Source organism: Hevea brasiliensis, chromosome 11 (genome assembly GCF_030052815.1).
Source record: "Hevea brasiliensis isolate MT/VB/25A 57/8 chromosome 11, ASM3005281v1, whole genome shotgun sequence".
Taxonomy (NCBI): domain Eukaryota; kingdom Viridiplantae; phylum Streptophyta; class Magnoliopsida; order Malpighiales; family Euphorbiaceae; genus Hevea; species Hevea brasiliensis.
The window spans coordinates 60074179-60096267 of NC_079503.1; positions in this window are offsets into that span (position 1 = coordinate 60074179).

Consider the following 22089-nt stretch of genomic DNA (forward strand, 5'->3'; position numbering starts at 1 on the left):
ATGTTTGCCATTTCTTCAAATTTCCACTGCAACAGTGTGTAATGGAACAGTAAACTTAAGCTCAAAAACTGAAATTTTCTGCCCTCTTGGTTTTAAGTTAAAAATGGTAATGGTGGCCAATTCTAACAAGTTTTAAATGTAAAATGTGGTATGTTGGGAGTGCCAAAGTCAATGTACATATTTTCTATCCAAAAGTCAATATTTTTGTTGACCAATGAGGTGAATAGTGACACCAAAACTTGAAATGCACAAATCGAAGAATTTAAAAGTTTCAAATGCCCTAGTATACCTAACATGATTGGTTTGGATAGTTTGGGTTCAATTAGCAGTACTGCATATGGCAATATGCCATTCTGTGATTTCATGGCTTTTAGCCATTCTGACTCTACATTGAGATTTGGCCTTGTGCCTGAGATTATTTACAGCTTCGTAGCTGTTCTGTTGCACACCGGGAGATGCATATGTGACCGATGGTGTGACGGCCCGAGGTACTAGATACCCAGTGCCAGTTTACCCGTTATCCAGTCCAGTCGTCTAGTGTAGGTTACTTGGGGCAACCAAATGAATAAAAGTGAACAAAGTAAATGATATACAAATACTAAACAAATAAAACGTACACATTCACTACACATTTAATTTCTTGCTATTTTCTTTTATTATATTATTGCACCACTAAGCATTATTGCTTAGCGCGTTGCTTTTGCCACGCGTAGGTACTGGAGATACAGATCGTGAGCCTAGTAGACCACAAACTGGGTGAGTCCATCCTGCAACTCTGCCCAGTGTCCGTGTCACCTCAACTTCTGCAGTGCATTGGTAGGACACTAGGTGTCATTTTGACATTTTGTAACTTAATTTTGATTTTCTCATATGTAATTAAACTTGTGTAATGTATATCGAGGTTTATGTAAATTATGAAAATTGTATTTGTGAATGGAAAAGTAAATGGTTATTTATGATTTATATGTGATCATCACATGTGATGGATGATTGAGAATTGAAATTGAAATGTGAGATCTTGATATTGAGTTTTGTGATGATATTGGAGTTGAGAATGAATGAATTTGTTTATTGGAAGTGTTTTTCACAGTTCAAGAACTGCTTTCTCCATTTTTAGCCTAGATCACGGATTTTCTTTAAACTTTACGGAACCTCAAATAAATTATGATTTCAATAAATGACTTAAATGAGTTATATTTTACAAGTTATATTCAAAATTATGATGAAAATTAATTAGGGTATATTAGAGTGTGCCGGTACACCGTGTGACATTACTTACTCGGGTATACTGTACACGGGTACGAGGTGTCACATTTAGTGGTATCAGAGCCAACTTAAAGGTTTCCTCAGACAGACAGAAATCTTATGCCGACCTGAAGAGAAAAGAAATAGAATATGTAGTTGGCGACAAAGTGTTCCTCAAGGTGTCACCATGGAAGAAGGTATTGAGGTTTGGAAGGAAAGGTAAGTTGAGCCCTAGGTTCATTGGCCCATATGAAATCATCGAACGTGTGGGTCCAGTGGCCTATAGGGTAGCTTTACCACCAGAGTTGGACAAGATCCACAGTGTGTTCCACGTGTCTATGCTCAGAAGATACCGCTCAGATCCTTCACATGTCATCTCCAGAGAAGAAATTGAAATACAACCGGATTTGACATATGAAGAAGAACCTCTACGGATCCTGGCTCGGGAAGTAAAAGAGTTGAGGAACAAGCAGATTCCACTGGTGAAAGTGCTTTGGAGGCACCACAACACCGAGGAGGCAACTTGGGAAAGTGAAGAAACGATGAGGCAACAGTTCCCTCAACTGTTTGCATCAGGTAAATTTCGAGGACGAAATTTAAATTAGAGGGGAAGAGTTGTAACACCCTCCCGGTAGCAACTCCGTACATTCTACTGTTTCGGTGACCGGTGTCGGTCCGGACAGCTAGAACGTCCGGAAAAATATTTAAACTAAAGTCAGGAACCATAATTAACTCAAATATTAATAAGAAAAATTTAGTAAAAATTTTAGAAATAAAATACAACCAAGTTAAATGAGCCGGTGCCCAAGCGAAGGGTAATCAGAGGGAAGTTGCGGTTCTAGCAACGAGGAGCCTTAAACCCGGGGAAAAAATTATAAAATAATTTTTGGGACTCCAGAAAAGGGTTATTGAGGTTCCCATGGCATTAGAATGCCAAGAAAATACCTAGAAAAAATTTTCAATCGGTACAACCAATTTTGACCCGTTAAGCCAAACGGAGGGCATTTTGGTCATTTCGCCTTCGGAGGTGATTTTTGACCGACTTGTCCAGTTAAGTAAATAATTATTATGAACTAAAATATTAATTAATATTGATGAAAAATGAATTGAAAGTTAATAGTGATGAAAAGAAAAGAAAAATACAATATATGCAAATTATGACATCAATGTGATGTCATTTAAAATTGTCCACCAATCACATTTAAACTATCATTTATCTAACTAATAAAAGAGGTAAATAAAGACCAAAGGAAAAGAAAAAAATGTGGGCAGCCATCTCCTTCTCCATTTCAGCCACACCATAGCCAAGAAGAAAACCTCAATTTTTCTTCCTCACTCAAGCTTGAAGATCTCTCAAGCCTCACCCCAAAACCCTAAGTTATCTTCACAAAAATTAATCTACACACCCTAAGCAAGCTCTAGGCAGCCACAAAGAAGAGGAATTCTAGAGTTTTCACAAGCTCAATAAGTTGAGCCAAGAGGTTAGTGCTATACTTTCACTCTCACTCCTTTAATCCTTGTTAGAGCATCATTTTTAGTTAAGAAATTGTAAGAAAATGAAGTAAATTATATATGTTAGGGCATCTTCAAATTTTCAGCAGCCCTAAGGAAGGATGAGTTTGATTGTTTAAATGAATTTAGAGTGGATAGAAATGATTTTTAAGGTATGAATATGCATAGATGTTGAACTAGTGTGCTAGTTGAGGTTTATGGATAAATTAAATTGGACATTAGGGTTTTGAGAAGTAAAAATTGAATTGGCTTATCAAACTATTAAAGAACACTCTAATGGTCAATAAGTGACCATTTGAGGTATGTTGACCATAAATTGGACTGAAAAATAGTATGGCAAAGTGAAGGTGTAATCTGCCCTAGGACAGCAGCAATGGACTGAAATTTCAGTCCAATTACACAGCCATAACTTTCGCTGTGTTAGTCCAATTGGTGTTTGGCCAATTGGACATGAAACTAGGCTTATAATGGCACATTTTTGCTGAAGAAACCATGCCCAAAAGACCAAAGCAAGAGGACCAAAACTTGGCCCCAATTCGGATACCCTGCAACTGATTCTGCAGAATGACCAAATGAATAGTAACTGTTCATTTGGCCATAACTCACTGTAGATTTGGTCAATTGACCTGAAAGTTTTACAGCAACAAGCTAAGACATAGACAAACAATTTTCATGAAGAAACCTACCCCAAATTATGGCCAGAACCTAACCCAAATGGCAGTGGCAGTCACTGTTCATGTTACTGTAGACATGGTCAATTCTGCAGATTGGCAATCCAGCCAGCTGTGGTTTTTGGACCATATCTGGAGCTACAAAACTCCAAATGGAGTGATTCAAAAAATGAAATTCAACTAGACAAAATAAGGAACAACTTTCATGCTTGCCATTTCTTCAAATTTCCACTGTAACAGTATGTAATAGAACAGTAAACTTAGGCTCAAAAACTGAAATTTTCTGCCCTCTTGGTTTTAAGTTAGAAATGGTAATGGTGACCAATTCTAACAAGTTTTAAATGTAAAATATGGTATGTTGGGAGTGCCAAGTCAATGTACATATTTTCTATCCAAAAGTCAACATTTTTGTTGACCAATGAGGTGAATAGTGACACCAAAACTTGAAATGAACAAATCGAAGAATTTAAAAGTTTCAAATGCCCTAGTATACCTAACATGATTGGTTTGGATAGTTTGGCATGCCAATAGGGTTCAATTAGCAGTACTGCATATGGCAATATGCCATTCTGTGATTTCATGGCTTTTTGCCATTCTGACTCTGCATTGAGATTTGGCCTTGTGCCTGAGATTATTTACTGACTTGGTAGCCGCTCGCTGGTACACCGAGATGCATATGTGACCGATGGTATGACGCCCGAGGTACTAGATACCCGGTGCGGTTACCGTTATCCAATCCGCGTTTAGTGTAGGTTACTTGGGGCAACCAAATGAATAAAAGTGAACAAAGTAAATGATATACAAATACCAAACAAATAAAACGTACACATTCACTACACATTTAATTTCTTGCTATTTTCTTTTATTATATTATTGCACCACTAAGCATTATTGCTTAGCGCGTTGCTTTTGCCACGCCAGAGGTACCGGAGATACAGATCGTGAGCCTAGTAGACCACAACCGGGTGAGTCCATCCTGCACTCGCATGCTGTCCGTGTCACCTCAACTTCTGCAGTGCATTGGTAGGACACTAGGTGTCATTTTGACATTTTGTAACTTAATTTTGATTTTCTCATATGTAATTAAACTTGTGTAATGTATATCGAGGTTTATGTAAATTATGAAAATTGTATTTGTGAATGGAAAAGTAAATAGTTATTTATGATTTATATGTGATCATCACATGTGATGGATGATTGAGAATTGAAATTGAAATGTGAGATCTTGATATTGAGTTTTGTGATGATATTGGAGTTGAGAATGAATGAATTTGTTTATTGGAAGTGTTTTTCACAGGTTCCGAAGAACTGTTTTCTCCATTTTTAGCCGGTACTCTGCCGGATTTTCTTTAAACTTTACGGAACCTCAAATAAATTATGATTTCAATAAATGACTTAAATGAGTTATATTTTACAAGTTATATTCAAAATTATGATGAAAATTAATTAGGGTATATTAGAGTGTGCCGGTACACCGTGTGACATTACTTACTCGGGTATACTGTACACGGGTACGGGGTGTCACAAACACAATTAAAACAATAACATACAGATAATCATAATTTATTTCAATTGAAAAATTCAAAAGAAATAACTATTGTGCACAAACACAATTTAAAACAATAACATACAAATAATCGTAATTTAATTCAATTGAAAAATTCAAAAGAAATAACTATTGTGTACAAACACAATTTAAAACAATAAATACAAATAATCATAATTTATTTCAATTGAAAAATTCAAAAGAAATAACTATTGTGCACAAACAAAATTTAAAACAATAATATATAAATAATCGTAATTTAATTCAATTGAAAAATTCAAAAGAAATAACTATTGTGCACAAACACAATTTAAAATAATAATATACAAATAATCGTAATTTAATTCAATTGAAAAATTCAAAAGAAATAACTATTGTGCACAAACCTCTGATAACCGTCTCTTGGCTCTGACTCGTTGTTTCCTTCCCTTCCCTGAGTCTTTGCTAACTGAGAAATACAATTTGAAGTGTTTCAGTACTCATTTAAACTGTCTCTAACGATAATGCTTAATAATTAATTCATTGAGTTCTATTATTTCCTTAGTCAACCTAAGATGTCGACCCTCGATGCATTCTAGGTGAATTAGGTTTTAATGTTACCAATATGTCACATTTGTAGCCTTTTAGGGTTGGTACATGTTACCCAATTCATTTCCATATATATTGCGTTTTATTACAATTTGCCGAATTCCAGTATACTAATTTGACCTAGCCGGATGACCTAGTTCATCTCTATTTTTGGGTTTTGGTCAAAACTACAAACTTGTAGATCTATGTCTTATTGCACGGGGGGCAAAATTTCAGGTCATTCTGAGTTTACTAGACCAAGTTATGGTCATTTTACTATTGCTGGTCAGAATGTACTAAAATTGGTCACTCTAAGTCATTTTAGGTCAATTTTGGTTCGGCCAGTTTTTGGACCCGAAATTGTGCAAGCTATTTGATTTGCTTATGGTCATTTCTGGGCTTTAGTGTCTTCATAAGACTTGTAGATATATGTCTCAACTGCTCATGGTAAAAATTTCAGGTCAATTGGACCTGTTTGAGTGAGTAATGGCCTAAACACTAACTGCTGCCCAAATGATCAATTTTCAGGCCTTAAATGCACTAATCCGGATTTGGTCTGTAACACCCTAGGCAAATCCCACATCGACAAAACACGGGAGAGATGTTGGGTACATAAGTTGGTGGTTTGTAACCCCTATTGACGCGTTTTAAAACCGTGAGCACTTCGGCCCAGAGCGGACAATATCACTAGTGGGCCGGGCCATTACATTTGTGGTATCAGAGCTGCTCCGCGTGCAACCTTGAACGATGGTGGGGCAAACCTCAGCGAGGACGCTGAGTCCCATAAGGGGGGTGGATTGTAAAACCCTAGGCAAATCCCACATCGATAAAACACGGGAGAGATGCTGGGCTTATAAGTTGGTGGTTCGTAACCCCTATTGACGCCGCTTTAAAGCGTGGCGCTGACCAGGCGGACAATATCACTAGTGGGCGGGCCATTACATTTGTGGTCAGAGCTCGCGTGCAACCTTGAGCGATGGTGGGGCAAACCTCGTGAGACGCCGAGTCCCATAAGGGGTGGATTGTAACACTAGGCAAATCCACATCGACAAAACACGGGAGAGATGCCGGCTTATAAATTGGTGGTTCGTAACCCTATTGGCGCGTTTAAAACGCGTGGCGCTTGCCAGGCGGACAATATCACCAGGCAACGGCACTGGTGATATTGTCCGCCTCGGGCCAAGCGCCACGCTTTAAAACGCCAATAGGGGTTACGAACCACCAACTTATAAGCCCAAAGATCTCTCCCGTGTTTTGTCGATGTGGATTTGCCTAGGTGTTACAATCCACCCCTCTTATGGGACTCGGCCTCGCCGAAGTTTTGCCCCACCATCGCTCAAGGTTGCACGCGAGCAACTGATACCACAAATGTAATGGCCCGGCCCACTAGTGATATTGTCCGCTCTGGGCCGAAGCGCTCATGATTTTAAAACGCGTCAATAGGGGTTACGAACCACCAACTTATAAGCCCAGCATCTCTCCCGTGTTTTGTCGATGTGGGATTTGCCTAGGGTGTTACAATCCACCCCCCTTATGGGACTCAGCGTCCTCGCTGAGGTTTGCTCCACCATCGTTCAAGGTTGCATGTGGAGCAGCTCTGATACCACAAATGTAATGGCCCGGCCCACTAGTGATATTGTCCGCTCTGGGCCGAAGCGCTCACGGTTTTAAAACGCGTCAATAGGGGTTACGAACCACCAACTTATAAGCCTACAACAAATGTAATGGCCCGGCCCACTAGTGATATTGTCCGCTCTAGGCCGAAGCCCTCACGGTATTAAAACGCGTCAATAGTGATATTGTCCGCTCTGGGCTGAAGCCCTCACGGTTTTAAAACACGTCACTATGGGTTATGAACCACCAACTTGTAAGCCCAGCATCTCTCCCGTGTTTTGTCGATGTGGGATTTGCCTAGGGTGTTACATGGTCATTTTTCAAGTTACCTTACAAGCAGAATTTTGGTAAGCTTCCTTCATGAAAGTTGGCACTTTTGTGCCTAGTTTCACCTCCAATTGGTCTCAAAAGAATTGGAGCCACACACTTAAGGTTCTAGGCCAAAATGCACACTGCTCTATAACAACACTCTTTATTACATACCAAATACACTTTTAACACTTACCAAGTTGTACATTCATGCCATTTCTGTTTTGTACCATAACACAAACACATTTCACAACACATTGTTGGTCATTTTGGCAGCTTATAATAACACTCAATATGCACTATATAGTACAGAATTTTTCAAGCTCAAATTACAAACAATTCAATCACCTAACCTAGCTCATTTACATGTCCAACCTCACACCTTCATACATATACACAAGCTGCCATAACAAGTACCACAATTCAAAATTAATATTCCATAAACCAAACATGAAATAACATTTTTATGGTTCACCATTCAAGCTGCCGATTCATACACCTCTCTCCATTAATTTCCAAGCTTCCAAATTCAAGTACACATTCACATATACTTAGTATACATCACCCAAATTAATTCCTACACACATAAACACTTAATCAACCCTTTAATCTACCATTTACAAGCAAGAATAAACTATCCTTAAGGAGTTTCCATGGCTGCCAAAAGTACACATCTTCCTTTAAACATCAAACCTCAAAAATCTCTCCACAATTCAAGTACCCATAACATCCTTACAAACTTTAATGAAGCAATAATCAGAAACACATATTTACCACTTAGGAAACTCTTCAAAACTTCACCAAAACTTAATCTTCTTACTGCCTATCTACTACCCAAGCTATGTAGAGCAACTTTAATGAAGAACAAGTGAAGAAATTATGGCTTGGAATGGTGGATTGGAGTTCATGTATGGTGGGCGGCCATGGTGATTTTGGGAAGGAGTTCAATTTGGAAAAGTGAAGGAAATGGGAAGAAGATGATGATAAATGGCTGATATCTTATCTTTTATATGTCCACTAAGCGTCCACTTAGTGCTCCACTAATTAACATTAACATTATAATAATCCAAGTTTTCAATTTCCACATTTCACTCCTAATTTTTGCTATTTAATTTATGTACCACCAATTTAATATTTCATGACATTTTCTAAGTGTAATATCATGTATTTTTAATGGACGTTTAAGTCAAAAGACAACTCGGGGTGTCAAATAACCACAATGCCCCTGTTCGGGTTGCATTCCCGATTTTTCGGTAACACCGAGTTTTATCCGTTTTTCGATTTCTCACTTTTCTTTGTACTAATTAATTAATTTTTCTTTGATATTTTTAATGATATTTATACTTCAATAGGTCTTTATTTAAGTCCTAAAAGTATTTTCCAAGGTTCCCCATGGTTCAAGGCTAGTCAACGGTCCACGCTGCAACTTCCCGGTGTGGTCACCCATCGCTAGGGTTCTCGGCTCGTTTAACTTGGTTACATTTCATTGCTATTATTTTTTCTTTGTTTTTCTTGTATTTTTTTTTCTTGTATTTCATTATTTTATGTCTCCTCATCAATATTTAAGTGTACTTCTAGGCATTCTAGATGTCTGGACAATACTGGTCACAAGAACAGTAAAACGCACTACCGAACATTGGGGTGTCACAGTAAGTGAGTGTTTTCAATTCTTATTTCATTAAAAGTGTAACCAAGGTTGTGGGTAGTTAATTTATGGAAGAATTTTTGATGTTTGATGATTGAATGGTGATACACCATTTCGACAGCCATGGGGATTCAGTATATTTAACTTGTTTTCACTTGTAAATGGTTGTTTAAGATGTTGATATAAATGTTTATGTGTATAGGAATGATTTAGACAATGTATACTAAGTGTATGTGTAATGGTGCAATTGGTTTTGGAAGCTTGAAAGCAAATTTAAAAGAGATGTGCTCATGAGGTGATTCAGCAACTTTAAAGTGTAGTTTAAAATGTGTTATTTCATAGTTTGGTTTATTGAATTATGTTGTTATTGATGGCAGCATGTATATGTGTATAATGGTTTGGAATTGGGTATGTAAATGGGGTATGTTCATGTGGTTAAATGGTATAAATGGACTATGGAAAATTTTATGTTATAATGTGCATATTGAGAATGGTTTCAAGCTGTCCAAAATGACCAAAATGTGTTGTTAATGTGTTAAATGTGTTGGTATGAAGGAAGTAATTTGGTAAGTGTTGAATATGTAATTGGTAAGAGATGAGGAGTGTGTAGTAGGGTAGTGTATGTTTTGGCTTAGAACCTTAAGTGTGTGACTCCAATTGGTATGAGACCAATTGGAGGTAAAACTAGGCACAAAATGTGCCAACTTTCATGAAGGAAGCTTACCTAAATTCTGCCTAGATGGTGACTTGAAAAATAACCAAATCCGGATTAGTGACTTGAAAGCCTGAAAATTGACCATTTGGGCAGTAGTTAGTGTTTTGACCATAACTTACTCAAAACATGTCCAAATGACCTGAAATTTTTACCATGAATAGTTTAGACATAGATATACAATTCTTATGAAGACACCAAAGCCCAGAAATGGCTAGAACTAAGTCAAATAGCTTGCACAATTTCAGGTACCAAAACTGGCCGAACCGAAAGTGACCTAAAAATGACCTAAGCCTACAATTTTGGTGCATTCTGTCCAGTATTGGTAAATTGACTATAACTTGGTCTACACAGCTCAGAATGACCTAAAATTTTGCCCCGCATGCAATAAGACATAAACCTACAAGTTTGTAGTTTGGACCGAAACCTGAAAACTAAGAGAACTAGGTCATCCAGCTAGGTCAAAATAGTATACCGAAATCTGATAAATTGCAATAAAATGCCATACACTTGGAAATGAAATTAGTAACATATACCAACACTAGGGGCTATAAAATGTGACATATTGGTAACATTAAACCTAATTCACCTAGAGTGTATCGAGAGTCAACATTTTAGGTTGACTAAGGAAAATAATAGAATTCAATAAATTAATTATTAAGCATTATTATTAGAGACAGTTTAAATGAGTACTGAAACATTTCAAATTGTGTGTTTCAGTTAGCACACTGAGTCAGGGCTAAGAGACATTTATCAGAGGTTTGTGCACAATAGTTATTTCTTTTGAATTTTCAATTTAAATGAATTATGACAATTTGTCTATTATTGTTTAAATTGTGAAAATTTGTTTGAATGATATTTGATGGATACTTGTTGCTTGAAAAACATTGTAAATGGTTTAAAACCACAGCCATCATGTATATTGATTGAATTCCTCGCTAGATTGTCTAGTGGAACGAATTGACTTTGAATTCCCTCTCTGGTTGAAGTGCTGAGGTGTGTGCCTGTTGAGGACGAATAGAATGAGTACTCATATTATTGCTAGCTAGCTATGTTATTCCTTATTAGCCATCGACTTTTGGGACGAATTGGACTTTAGAACATGATTAAGCTGTGTGTGTGATTTATTAATATTTATTGTGATATTGTGAAATGGAGTTTAAATTCTTTATGACATTCACTGCCTTTGAATTTAACTATGGTTTTAAGTATCCACTATTTATACGACTTATGATTTATGATTTAAAGTTGCATTTTGTTAATGTTGTGCACCACTGAGACATTGGCTCAACGATAGCTTTTTATTGCTGTCGCAGGTAGATAGACTGACAGGGCAGCAGACTATGCTGCTAGTGCTACATTGAGAGTTCATCGGGTATATTGAGTATACCATATTTTGCATTTTGTATTGAAATGTATGTTCATTGTATGTATATATTGTTCTTGGTTTTGAGCAATTCTAAACTAAAATTGTACATTAAAGTTGTAAACTAAATTTGTAAATTATTTTGGCTTGTAAATATTGTGATATATTCCTTTTATCTCAGCTTTTGAAAACACTAGAAAATTATTGTGGATTTGAGTTGGCAAATGTTGAGAAACTTATTGTGTTGATTGGATATTGGAGTTTGGGGATTGAACCAAATATTGGAAGTGCTTTTTACAGATTTATGAAGAACTGTTTTTTTCAAAATACAGATGGCACTCTGCCAAAATTTTTACAGAAATTATTAATACTTTAAATGCGTTATATGGTTTCACTTCAGTTAAAAAAAAAAAATTTAACACCTGTAAATAGTGCTCACCACTATAAAAAGAAGTAAAAAAATGTTTAAAATCTCTTGTAGTGTATTTAATGGGTTATCAGTAGACAAAGTTGGTAATTCATTAGGTATACTATGAGATCATGTTATGCCTTACGGAGGGGTAGGGAGTGACAAGGCTGGGGGAGATCCATTTGCTGAATGACTTGTATATATTTTTTATTTTGAAATGAATAGGAATCCTCTTTTGGTTCAATTTCTTGATAAGATCGGAAAGCGTCCAAATTGCCTAAGTACTTAATTGATTGAACATATTTGAACATTAAACTTGAAAGCGGCTATTAATCAAAGTATAAGAGATCGGAAAAAAACATTACACGCGAACATGAGATCGGACTAAGTTATGACCAAACACCGGATTAAACCTTAGAATATTAAAATTGTAGAGATTTGACATTGACTTGAACTTTTAAGATCGGAACCATTATTAGATCGGATTGAAATCTGAATTCAACTTTAAGGAATATCTAGGGCCTTCAAGCGAAAAGCCCAATCACATCATTAGTCAAATGAAGTTCTGTGATAATTGTACAGACAGAGAATATCAGTAGGCAAGATTGGATGGTCCAGAGACCCAATATTGATTTGAACCCATCTAATAAGAGATTGGAAAACAATTAACTTAAGTGTGAGATCGGTTTGTTCTAAGGTCGAGCAATCGGTGAGTTCGGAAAAGCCATTTGTGATCAAAGAACATCGGTTGAGAGTGGGTAATAAAGTCTCAATTTTAAAAGTTCCTTGACTTCGGAGGTCGGCCCAAATATGGTGTCTACAGCTGCCCCTCTTTACATAATTTCTATTAAAGAGAATGAAATTCTATTGCGTCGGAATTATGTAAAGATTTGGACCCATATTTTGGGTGGCTAGGACAATGAAAATTAAAATGCAGAAAATTAAAATCAACTTGAATCTAGGAACCAGAGGTTGATAACAAGAAATTAAAATGCTAAAAATTAAAATCAACTTGGATCAAGGAACCAGAGGTTCATAACAAGAAATTATATGCTGAAAATTAAAATCAACTTGGATCAAGGAACCTAAGGTTGATGACAGGAAATTAAAACGCTGAAAATTAAAATCAACTTGGATCAAGAAACCAGAGGTTGATGACGGGGAACTAAAATGCTAAAAATCAACTTGGATTAAGGAACCAGAGGTTGATGGCAGGAATTTAAAATGTTGAAAATTAAAATCAACTTGGATCAAGGAACCAGAGGTTGATAGCAGGAAGTTAAAAATGCTGAAAAGTAAAATCAACTTGGATCAAGGAACCAGAGGTTGATGGCAGGAATTTAAAATACTGAAAATTAAAATCAACTTGGATCAAGGAACCAGAGGTTGATAAAAGGAATTTAAAAATGCTAAAAATTAAAATTAACTTGGATCAAGGAACCAGAGGTTGATGGCAGAAATTTAAAATGCTGAAAATTACTTGGATCAAGAAACCAGAGGTTGATGGCAAGAATTTAAAATGCTAAAAATTAAAATCAACTTGGATCAAGGAACCAGAGGTTGATAGCAGGAATTTAAAAATGCTAAAAATTAAAATCAACTTGGATCAAGGAACCAGAGGTTGATGGCAGGAATTTAAAAATGCTGAAAACTAAAATCAACTTGGATCAAGGAACTAGAGGTTGATGGCAGGAATTTAAAATGCTGAAAATTAAAATCAACTTAGATCAAGGAATCAGAGGTTGATGGCAGGAATTTAAAAATGCCAAAAATTAAATCAACTTGGATCAAGGAACCAGAGGTTGATGGCAAGAATTTAAAAATGATAAAAATTAAAATCAACTTGGATCAAGTAACCAGAGGTTGATGGCAGGAATTTAAAAATGCTGAAAATTAAAATCAACTTGGATCAAGGAACCAGAGGTTGATGGCAGGAATTTAAAATGCTGAAAATTAAAATCAACTTAGATCAAGGAACCAGAGGTTGATAGCAGGAATTTAAAAATGCTGAAAATTAAAATCAACTTGAATCAAGAAACCAGAGATTGATGGCAGAAATTTAAAATGATGAAAATTAAAATCAACTTGGATCAAGGAACCAGAGGTTGATAGCAGGAAATTCAAATTGACAAAGCAAAGCGAACCTGACACAAGATGTTCATCCAATCAAAATATACTTAACAAGGTCCCGAAGATAGATGGTTAATGGAGAAGGTCAGAACGAGTCCCAGGTTTGGCCCATAACTTCCTCTTTTACTCACTTTTCCGGAACGTCCTTTTAGGTTTTGGCTCCTCACTTATTTTGCAGAAAGCGCCCTCGCGGGTTTTCACTTTCTTATCTGCACATTTTGCTAGGAGCGTCCTTTTGGGTTTTCACTCCCCCATTTTTTTTTTTTTTTGCTCGACCATCGTTCATCCCCTATAAATCTCATAGCAAAATACATAAGGTTATCAATATTCAAATCCTGATCTTATAATAAAGTTTTAATGAATTAATAGCGCATAAATGAAGGCACATAAGAAAGAATTGAAAGAGCAATTTTATTATGGCTTAAAAACAAAGGTATAATTTCAAAGGGAAAGGGTACAAGAATAGATCTCGCAAATTCCTTGCAGCTAACTTTGTACTCCCTTAACTGCCACTATTTCATGTAATCTTCCGACGAACGTTCGTGTCGTGGTAACTTATTACCTCTTCTGTTCTTGGGTTCCCTCCCTTATTTCTTTGTTTTCTGGTTCTAAGAGCACCCTTTTGGATTTTCACCCCTAGAGGATGATGATTTTTATTTTTATTTTTTTTATTTTTTAATTTTTTTTACTCACTTTGTTAAGATGCCCTTTTAGGTTTTCACCCTTTACTCATTTTGCAGAAAACGCCTTTTTAACCACATAGGGTCCCTCATAAGTTGGTGACCATTTGCCCCAGGAATCATTTTGATTTGGGAGGATCTTTTTCAAAATCAGATCTCCCAGTTGGAATTCACATAGGTGAGTGCCTTTGTTAAATGCCCTAGCCATTCTCCTTTGGTACAATTGCCCATGACACGCTGCTGCTAGTCTTTTCCCATTTAGTAAATTCAGTTGGTCCAACTTTGATTGAATCAATTTGAACTCGTCAATTCCCAACTCTTTTAGAATTCTCAGGGAGGGAATTTCTACCTCTATAGGTAAAACAGCTTCCATCCCGTAGACCAATGAGTATGGAGTTACTCCGGTCGATGTTCTTACGAAGGTTCGATAAGCATGAAGGGCGAAGGAAATCATATCATGCCAATCCTTGTAATTGACGGTCATCTTCCAGATTATTCTCTTGAGGTTTTTGTTAGTGGCCTCCACCGCTCCATTCATTTGGGGATGGTATAGCGAAGAATTGAGATGCCAGATTTTGTACTGGTCACACAAAGTTTGGATCTTCGGGCCATTCAAATTCTTAGCATTGTCAGTGACAATTTCACTAGGGAGGCCGTGTCGACAGATGACATTATTCTTGAGAAATTTAAGAAATGTATTCTGCGTGATATGAGCATATGATGTTGCCTTAACCCATTTGGAAAAGTAGTCAATAGCTACTAAGATGAACCTGTGCCCATTGGATGCCTTGGGATTAATAGGACCAATTACGTCGATGCCCCACATTGCGAAAGGCCAAGGTGAGACAAGATTAAATAACTAATGAGGCGAGACATTTATCAGATCAGCATAAATTTGACATTTATGACACTTTCAAAAGTACTCGATGCAGCCTTTTTCTAGAGAGTTCAGAAGTATTCCCGTCTCATGATTTGCTTAGCCATCATATGCCCATTGGCGTGAGTAGCTTAATTCCCCTCATGAGTCTCAAAAAAGATCCTCCTTGCTTCTTTTGCATCCACGCACCTCAACAATTTGCCATTGGAGCTCCTTTTGTACAAAATTTCACCACTGGGGAAGTATCCCAGTGCTAATCTCCTAATCATCCTTCCTTCATTTCTGCTTGCCCCTGGAGGGTATTCTTTGGTTTTGATGTAGACCTGGATATCATAATACCAGGGTCTACCATCGGTTTCTTCTTCGATCATGAAGCAGTAAGCCGACTCACTCCTCGCTTTGATTTATAACACTTGTGTTGTCTGTCCCTCTTCCATCTGAGCCATGACAGCCAAGGTAGCTAAGGCATCGGCAAATTGGTTCTTATTGCGATTGAAGTGAGTGAAGAAAATCTCTTCAAATTTCTTAATCAATCCAGGAGGTACTTTTGATACGAGATCAATTTTGGGACTTTAGTTTGCCATTCCCCTTTGACTTGGTAAATGATCAAGGCCGAATCTCCATACACCTCTAACTTCTTGACTTTCATATTGATGGCAACCTGTAAACCCATCACACAGGCTTCATATTCCGCAACATTGTTGGTGCAGTCGAACCTCAGCTTGATAGCTATTGGGAAGTGTTTTCCATCAGGGGATATCAAAACTGCCCCAATCCCATTACTGGACAAGTTGACCGCTCTGTCAAAATACATTTCCCATACGTCATTCGATTCTTTATCCTCGCTGCTGACCTCATTAACATGCTCATCGGGAAATTCAAAATCCAGGGCTTCATAATCTTGGATTGGGTTTTCTACTAGGAGATCAGCAATCATGCTCCCCTTTACTGCCTTTCTGGTTATGTAGACAATGTCATATTGAGAGAGTATGACCTGCCATTTTGCTATCCTTCTTGGCACGAATGGGCTTTCAAATACATATTTGATAAGGTCCATTCTGGAGATGAGCCATGTTTTATGATTCAACATGTAGTGCTTGAGTCGATTTGCCGTCCATGCCAATGCACAATAGGTTTTCTCTAGGAATGAGTATCTCGACTTACAATCGTTGAATTTCTTACTCAAATAATAAATGGCTCTTTCCTTCCTCCCCGTGTCATCATGCTATCCTAGAACACAACCCATCGAACTCTACTGAACTGCCATGTACAGAATCAACGGCCTTCCCGCCACTAGAGGAACCAATATTGGCAGATTTGATAGGTAATGTTTAATCTTTTCAAAAGCCTCTTGACAGACTTGATCCCACTGAGCAGTGTTATTCTTCCTGAGTAGCTTAAAAAAGGGCTCGGCTTTAGCAGTGAGATTGGAAATGAATCTCGAAATATAGTTCAGCTTTCCCAGAAAACTGCACACCTCCCTTTCTGCTTTTGGGGATGGCATTTCTTGAATGGCTCGAACTTTGTCTGGATCCACTTCTATTCCCTTCTCACTTACTATGAATCCCAATAGCTTACCATACCTGGCCCCAAACACACACTTAGCTGGGTTCAGTTTCAGTTGATACTTCCTGAGCCTTTTGAACACCTTTCTCGACACTTATACATGACTTTCTCCCTCTCTGGACTTGATAATCATATCATCCACATACACTTCTACTTCTTTGTGCATCATATCGTGGAATAATGTGACCATAACGCGTTGGTAGGTAGCCCTGACATTCTTTAATCCAAAGGGCATTACCCGATAACAGAATACCCCCCACTGGGTGATAAATGCAGTTTTGTCTTTGTCCTCTTTATCCATGGGGATTTGGTTATACCCTGATGCTCTGTCTATACACGAACATCTCCCCAGTCCTACAGCATTGTCTACCAGCACATCTATGTGAGGGAGAGGGAAATCATCCTTCAAGCTCACCTTGTTGAGATCCCTATAATCAACACATTGAAGGAGTGGAAGCATGAAAAATATAAGTTTAGATCCTTGAATTCAAAAATTTTTCATCTAGGGTCACATGCATCATGTAAGATTCATTTTTATCTATTTGATTTCAATGATAAATAACATATTAAAACTCTTTTAATATGATTTTGGATCTACATTTGTAATTAAGATTTTAGAATTAATAGATTAATTCATTAGAACCCTAGATTAGATCAAGAACAAGTGCACTAACCTGTTTTGATGCACTGCAGTGTATTTGGCACCTTTAGGATGCGCCTTAGGACACCAGATGTTGTCCCTCTAGCTTCTCCACACCAAGATCACCAATGGTAGCCCCTTGAATAGCTTCTAAAGCTTTTCCAATCAAATGGAAAATCAAGTTTTGCCTTTTGAGAGATTACAGATGTATACAGGACACTAGAAACGATTTTTATTATTTTTAATTCAAGAGATTATTGGCTAATCTCTTTGAATTGATGAGAGATGAAGAAGAAGAGAGGCGAGATGTTCTTTGGGTGTCAGCACCAAAAAAGAACAGCAGCCCACATGTTTTTACTCTTTCATAACAACACTTATATAGCTAGGTCATCACTTAAAACCCTTGCCACATGTCACCTTTTGATTAGCTCTAGGTTTAATTGACCCAATCACATTGTGTCAAGTGTTAAACCTATATTTAATCTTACTTTGATCATCTTACATGATTAAAAGATATATGGCAAGCTTATGTGTATTGCCATGTGTCACCATCTCATGGTGCCACATGTCACCCTGTGAAATGACCAAAATACCCCTGTGTCTTGATTTTGAGTTCTCAATCCAAAATAATTATTTTTCTTCCTCTAAAAAATTTATATCAAATATAAATTAATTAATTAATCTCTATTAATTAATTTCTCATTAATTAAATTCATATGTAGACACTTTAAATATAAATTTAACTTATACTATACATCCAATAACCTAGATTTGGTTTCAAGCCATGCTAGGGACTTTGCAATCTAATTGCAAACTAAACCTATTTAATTAATCAATTAAACTCTTTAATTAATTAATTAAATCATATTAAATTTGGTGATTACTTGTGTATGTGTGTGACTTACTAGGCTCATCACTAATTAGTAATAAGACATGATATCAACTCTTAATATCATCAGAACTCTTTCTTATCATAAATGATTTCTCTAAATCATTTTATGCACCTCATAAGCCATGGTTAATACCTAGCATAGCATGCCATGACCACCTAATTAGTAATAAGGTTTACCTTAAATGTTAATACCTAGCATAGCATGCCATGACCACCCAATTAGTAATAAGGTTTACCTTAAATGTTACCATGCACTAGAATCTCTTTGTTACAAAATTCCAATTCGAGCTAGAGTCATGGTTTATGTTAAACCCCATTTGCTATGAATATTATGTTCTCTTTTAATTCCAGTTCTTGATTAAAAAGATTTTTCTCATCAGAAACTCTTTTCTGATTAAATCTATCTGTCCTGGCCAAAAACTTGAAACATCAAGAACAATTAAATGAACACAAGATTTTATCCCTATTTACTTGGAGGAATAGATTCCATCTTGATCAACACCTACCTCCATATATAACTAGTAGGAGCCAACACATGCCCATATACCCATACACAGTACAAGTATGAAAGCAGTATCAAACTCAAACCACCTATATACAAGATAACTGTGCTATCTCAGGTCTAAAGATTATATGCACTGATATGATTTATGATAATACATTGATAAGAGTAAACTCTATGTGCTTGTCATAAATGTCACTGGTTTGACGTACTTATCATGTATAAGTGCCTATCATATTTGTTATATGGCATGAGACTCACCATTTCATCTTATTTACATGTCTTATAAATAACTTGGGAACAAACATTATTACAATCTTTCTGGATAAGTCATGTCCTTATTGTGAAGTATCCTCGATTGTGAACCTGTTTATGATACTTTGTGCTAGCAATATTGTCACTCATATTCTTAATAACTTAAGAATAGAATTTCTAACAAAATATCGATGGACCTTTTCTATTACACATAAATACATTATGTAAACGGAAAAGTGAAATTGCCTTTAATTGATAAAATGTATACAAGATACATACTAAATGATATGCTCTAGGGCATATTACTAACACACATACCATGACTCTTCCATCCTTCTTTATTACTTGGACGACGTTGGCTATCCATTGAGGGTATTTGATCACTTCGAGGAACCCAGCATCATACTGCTTTTTGACTTCATCCCTAACTTTGAGCAGCGTATTGGGATTCATTCTTCTCAACTTCTGCTTCACTGGAATTGTCCCTGGAATCAGAGGGATCTTGTACGTTATTATTTGAGGGTCTAGTCCTGGCATGTCATCATAGCTCCATGAGAATACATCAATGAATTCCTTGAGCAAGGTGACCATACTCTCAAATTCCCCATTATTTATGACTTTAAGCTCCCTCTTTATTTCCTCAGTCCCTAAATTTATGGTGTGCGTTTCATCCCCACAAAGCAACAGGGAAGGTTTGTCTCTTTCATCCCACTCTTTTACAGGTTCTTCTTCAGAATCACTTAAAGCAATGGTAGCTATGGGAGTTTCAAAGTTAACATAAGGAACTTCTGAGTCAATTGAATTATTAGGTGTGAATTGGTCAATGGTCCTAAAGAAATGAAAGTGGAGTATATAAAAAAAATGCTTTCAACGCCAAAAGGAAAAGAGAATTGGACACAAAATGCGCTTATTAATTCATTAACACTTTAATCATAAGAAAAGGGTCCATTTACAGCATTACACTCATCACCATGGACAAAATGATCAAGTGTTGATTACAAAATGTACTTTACTCAAGATTGAGCACTGGAATGTCTTCTGCTTCCCAATTATCCAGCTCTTACCCCTCAGTGATTGACGATATCAGTGCCTTAGACAGGGAGTCAAGTTGTATGATATCAACGGATGGTTCTTTAGGAAATCCTTCACCTTCTTATGGATTGTGAATGATTGGCTTGGTGAAAACATCGGTGATTTTCGGGACAACTTTCATTTTCCCGACTCTCTGGTTAAACCTTTAATCTCGGAGCATGTTCCTCATCCAGAATCTCCCATCCATGAGTGCATCTTCCTCATATCCCAAGTCGGAACGGCTAACCTTTTGAATAGTTGGTATTGGTTCAATAATTCCCTGTAATGCGACACCCAATCCCTTGCCCTTCTCATAGCCGCTTTTTGACATCACTTTCGCAACCATAGCCACTGCCCCTTCATCCCTCGGGGTAGTTCCTTGTAACTCTAGTGCTTGGAAAGAACTTTCCAAGGACCTTTCAGTTGTTTCCACATAAGGAATCGATTGGGGCTTGGTGACTAGCATGGATTCCTCCCTCTTACTGTGATGATTTTGCCGCCCATGATGTACTTAATCCTCTGATGTAAAGTCGAAGGCACGGTGTTTGCCGAATGGATCCAGGGTCTCCCCAATAACATGGTGTATGCAGGCTCAATATCCATCACTTGGAAAGTGACATTGAAAGTGCATGCCCCGATCTGCAGTGGTAAATCAATGTCCCCAAGTACCTCCCTCTTGGTACCGTCAAAGGCTCTTACCACCATGGCACTTTGGCGTATGTTTGATTGGTCAACAGGTAATCTTAACAAGGTGGCATTAGGTAAGACATTGAGAGCAGATCCATTGTCGATCAAGACTTTGGCAACTATGCACCCTTTGCATTTGACTGTCACATGTAGAGCTTTAGTGTGTTTCAAGCCAGCCAGATCTATCTCGTCTTTTGAGAAAGTGACAAAACTTGATGCCTGAATTTGCCCCACTATTTTCTCAAATTGCCCCGATGTGATATCGGGGTTCACAAAGGCCTGGTCCATAACTTTCTGCAAGGCATGGCGATGCACCTCTGAGCTTAGGATTAGCGACAAAGATGAAATTCGAGCAGGCGTCTTTCTCAATTGCTCAATAACGTCATACCCACTCTGCTTCATTATTTGTAGCAGCAGTTCTTCCTCTTCTTTTCATTCAGTAGGTTCCCCCTTCTCAACCCTCACAGCCCCACCCTCCGTGTTCTCTTGTAGCTCTCCTATTATTACTTTCCCCTTTTTCTTTTCCATCTCATTATTTCCATAACATCTCCCACTCCGGGTTATAAATTCTACTTCTTGATCTGGTGGGAAGGAGTTATAGGTTGTTTTTGGGTTTGGTTAGGGAGAAGTATCATTGGAGGGTCCAGTATAAGTCATTTTAAAATGCTCGTGAGGAGCAAAGCAAGGTCTAGGAGGAGTGATGGGTTGAGTGTGGGTATGGTTAAGGGTAGGAGTTGGAGTGCTGCTGGATGCGCCTTGAGTAAACACTTGGAGATTGTAATTCCAAGGTACTGCATGGGTGTTGGTGACTGGGAGTTGATTGTTATTAGTGGTGTTAGTGTTGGTGTGCTAGGAGCAGAAAAGATTAATCTTGGGTTGGGGGTAGTGGCATCTTAGCCGAACCTGGCTGTATTCACTTTGCCCTCTATTCTTGGTCTCTGTTGGTATCTCAAAGTTTTGAGTGACAGCATTCTCTGGACTTCCTACCAGAATTCATCACAGTTTTACAGCTCATGGTCAGCCGCTCCTTTGTGGTAGGGGCATCCTGTATCACTTTTCAACTCGGATGCCTGAGGGCAAAGGTATCCCTCTCTTACTGCCATTGTAAATATTTCCCTGAAATGAGGAATCAGTTGATCTACCTCCAAAAATGATCTTTCATCCTCGGGCTCTATCATATTCGCACCATTGCC